Genomic DNA, 4,640 nt, shown 5'->3' with positions numbered 1-4,640 from the left:
TAAAAGGCATCTTTGTTTCCCAGTCAAATTAGCTGATTAAGAAATAAAACATCTTAACGTGTTTTTAAATGTAGAATTAATTATTTATATGAAAAAATTAAAGGCAGGTTATGTGAAATTCTACTCTGTGTGTGAATTGAATGGGGCAGAAAGAGTAATCCTTATGGACTCGTCTTAGGTCAAGAAGACAAAACTTAAGGAAAGCTGAATATTAAGAGCTTTGTCGGAAAAAAAAATTGCATTCAGATCACAAGTTGTGCTTCCCATTTTGATTTTCAAAGTCCAGATTCGTTATGGTACACATGAAAAAATGTGATTCAGAACAAGAAAACTGCTTTGTAGAGGCTGTGTCCTGACAATTGAGGGGAAGAAGAAAACACAGCTATACAAAGAGCAACGCTTACTCCTGGGAGAATACAGGTCTTTTGCTCTAAGGAACCCGAAGAAGGATTCACAGGAAGAATTTGAACAGGCCACTCTTTATTTTGCTAATGGGTGAGTTTGGAACTCAGGAAAACAAGAAAACCTAAGTTACTTGTTAGGCTCAGAAAAGAAGTAGGCAGGTGACCTTTGACATCTTAGGCCTCCTCGTCTCAGTCCAAGTCCTCTGGCCCTGACCTCTTCACATTCCAATATCCTGAAGCCAGGCCCTGCCTGAGCCAAGGTTGCAAATTATCTCTGAGATGTGGATAAACATCCACTGCGTCAGTGTTTTTCAAGGTGTGGTCTAGGGACCACCTGCATTGGGGTTACCTGGAGAATTTTCAGAAATATAGGTTCCTGGGCCCCAGGAATTACTGGACCAGAGAGGAACGAGGTTCAGAATTTTACCTTTTGAACACATTGCTCAGGACTCTAGAAGGATGCTGAAGTTTGAGAATCACTGTGCCAGAGGCCACTTAGAGACCAGAGGAGTAAACTTCCCGACATTTCTTTAATGGATTCCCTTTAGTGAAAGGCATTAACTAAAATGTGAAAGCCTGTCCACAAATCCTTCACTAAACAAAAAAAGTCCTCCAGCCATTTTCTCCATTTCTCATGGCATCTCTTCACAGAGGGAGTATAGGAAGGCTTTGTCCTTTAAAATAAGTTCAGTGAGTACTTGAAAAGTCGTTTGGCAGGAGATGAGGGATGAGACAAAGGGGGAAGATTAATGACGAACAGAATCAGAGTCCTTGCTAAAATAAAAATGGATTCACACCCAACTTCTTATGAAGGCTAAGACATATGGCAGCTCATGTGGGAAGCGAGCGTGTTTAGTAGAAAGAGGTCCTGCTGCAGAGCTGTGTGATATAGGGGACAGCTTTCTCAGCCAAAAACAGAACATCACATGCTCTGGGAGATGCACCATCTCTCTGATGTGATGAGAGGCTGACTTTCTAAAACTTGAGCAAACTCTGCCCGAATGGCTTTAATAAGTTTAATGAGCTTCTCAGAGTTGAGATGATCAGGTTTTGGGGTTTAGATCTTGGTTTTGCTCTTATCTTCATGCGTGGCCTGACAGCCAATCATTTTCTGTGACTGTTTATGGAAGCCACTGATAGTTGAAGTTTCCTCATTTGTAAAGTGGAAGTCACAATCCTCCATCATTTCTGAGAACTGGGAGGAGGAAAGTGCTGGCCACTAGGAATCGTGTCTGAGTTTCAGCTACAAACCATGGACTTTTGAGAGACTTTAGCAGGAAAATGCCAGGACATACCTGGAGGATGTTTTTGTTTCCCTTTTTGTTTTTTAAAGGGAGAAAGAGCAATCCTTTGTACTTTGTGACCTGTTATGCACAAACCTTAAAGCAGCAAGGGCCGGACCCCATTCCTAGGGCTCATTCAAAGTTATAAATGCACAGATATACAAAGGATGTTTACAAATATGGCTTATTATGCTTACAGTAGCAACAACAGGAGTTCAGTTTTAGTCCGTGGAAAATTGCTGCTTAATAAGAACTTTCCCAAACCCATGTCCCCTTTGAGATAAAAATTTCCACACTAAGTTTCATCGCCCTACTAGAATTTCCTTTGGAATGTTTGTGCTAAATTCCTTTCTCCCTGATTGAAATATACAACACAAAATCTAGCTTCAAGACTTAAAAAGTAATGTACTGAAATGCACAGATACATAGAGACAGTGGGCTGAGGGAAGCAGCAGAGAGTTGGGGAAATGAATTAAACTCCCCAATAATTAAGAAATGATTTACTTGGCACATTCAGAATTTGGATTGCTTGAACAGTAGGGCAGTGTATAACTTCATTATGTGCCATGGGCAACCCCTGCACCAACTCAGTTTTGCTGCAAGAAGCCTTTTTTATTTTTTTGGTATTTCCTGACTTGGTATGTGCAGTTGTGAACTTAATTAACACACTAGTGATTCTGCACCCTCAGGGAAAAATGGTAAATTTTGTAAAATATAAACACAGAAAAAAAGAGAAAGTTTCTTTCCTTTCTGTTCATAGTTGTTTTTATTCCTTCTTTTATGTTATGCATTAGGAAAACATGAAAGGCACACACTTTATAGAGCCCAGTTCTGGACCCCACTAAGGCACGATATTTAGGAACTCCTCTAAATCACTCTTGTATCTTACAGACCAGTGGCCCCCAACCTTTTTGGCACCAGGGACCAATCTCATGGAAGACATTTTTCCCGTGGACTGGAGGAGAAGGGATGGTTTCAGGATGATTCAAGCGCATTACCTTTATCTTGCACTTTATTTCTATGGTTGTTACACTAGCTCCACCTCAGATCATCAGGCATTGGATCCCAGAAGTTGGGGACCCCTGTTGTGGACCATCCTAGCTGTTTTTGGATAAGAGAAAGCAGGGTTAATAGGTAGCAAAAATTAGCTCTTTCGATGATAGCATTGCATCTTATATGCCTTTTTTTTTTTTTACTATTGCTCTCATATGGAAGTAGCTTGAACAATTCCCTTTTGAATCAGGCCCTATAAATGTGATCAATATCATTATTTTCTTGAGGCAAGTTTAAACCAATAAAGTTGTCCAGCTTTGTCCCTCTTCTCTCCCACTCACCCTCTTAAAAAAACCAGGGAGAGTCACAACTTTGGCGTGGAGCTTGAGTGTGAAGCTCTGGTACAGAAAAGATCTATGAAAAGATGACATTTATAGATGAGTATATATGTTTAATTTCTTGTGTGTGAGTGTGTACGTAGATATATTTCTGCTTCTGTTCATCGAGAATACAACATCATAATTCAGGACATTTTGCTTTATCCAATGAAGAGTTTTTTTCAGCTCTCTTTAATTGGTAATTTAATTACAGAGCTAATTAGGAACAGAGTGGGTGTTGGGATTACAATGAGTGTCTTTAACTGGAAATTCTTACCGCTTACAAAGCAAGGAAGTTTTTAAATTATGGAACACCTAAATAATGGATTAATAAGTCAGTAAATACAACTGGATGAGGACAGATCATTCACATACCTGTCAATTGGCAAAACTGAATGGTGTGATCTCTCTCACTAAGTAATGATGACTCTGCCTTTCCGGCCTCTTGGGGGTTCTATGCTGAAGCCCCAGAGAATTTGCTTGGGAAACTCCAGGGCTTGAATTCCCCAGGCCAGACCTTCAGAAGAAGGTGTTGCAGCTGACAGATATTGGGGAGGAAATATGGTCCAATACTTAAGGGGAAGAGGAATTTTATTAGTAGCCTCTGCTTCTCATCTGTTCATAGAGGAAAGAAAAGGAAGTTTCTGTCTCTGCCTCAGTTTTCCTACTCCTCTGCCCACTGCAAAGGACACCTGTGTTCCAGGGCAGCACGGTAGCATTTGGAGGTAGTTGAAACATGGTCTGGGGCACAGGGGTTTTTAGCATAGACCAGGTGGCCCTTTGGGTCTGGTCTTGGGTTCATGAGACAGAGAGGGCTGTAGCTGAGTGATTTAAACCCATGCCCTGCCTGTCCCACCCATGAAATGAGGCGTTATGAGGGCTGAGCTTGGTGTGAGTGCAGGGTGGGGAATAACTAATAATTGAACCAGAACAGAGACTCTGTATTTGGAAAAGCCTTGTTGCTGATCTGTTTAGGGGAAACAATCATTTGTTCATTCATCAAACATTTAGGAATGATGTGTGGGTGGCTACTACCCTGTAAAGAAGCCTCACACAAAGTAAAAACACCAAATGTAAATACACTGTCTCTCTGAATGCAAAATATAGAGAGTTCCCTACAGGACAAATTTCACAAATGTCTCAAGAAAAAAAAAAAAAAGCTTAGATCAGAATTTCATCTCCTGGGCCTCCTTATTGGGAAGGTTCCATATGGAAAGGTGCGGAGCCAGAAAGGCCACAAGTCTGTGGGGAAAATGCTAAAGGCAATCCAGGTCCAAAGGATAATTTGGATGGATTACAGATTCACAGCTCTCTGCAATATCTGCATGGGAAGGTGTGTGTGACAGGGAGAAAGGAAGAAAAAGAGATAACTGGGGCTAAATCCACAGATAATCCTAAACCTGGTTTCAACCAACAGCCTGACTCAGGTTCACTTTCCCCCAAACTCTGGACCAGAACTACTGTCGTGAACTAAACTGATTTGAGCTTTGCTGGTTTCCTTCTGCTGCAAGTGGCATGGCCAAGAAAGGCCTCAGTGGGCCAGGTCAGGAAGAGGCCCGCACAAAACTAAGGGTTCTGACCGG

This window comes from Bos mutus, chromosome 3 (assembly GCF_027580195.1).
Source record: "Bos mutus isolate GX-2022 chromosome 3, NWIPB_WYAK_1.1, whole genome shotgun sequence".
Classification (NCBI taxonomy): Eukaryota; Metazoa; Chordata; class Mammalia; order Artiodactyla; family Bovidae; genus Bos; species Bos mutus.
This window is presented reverse-complemented; position numbering follows the sequence as displayed.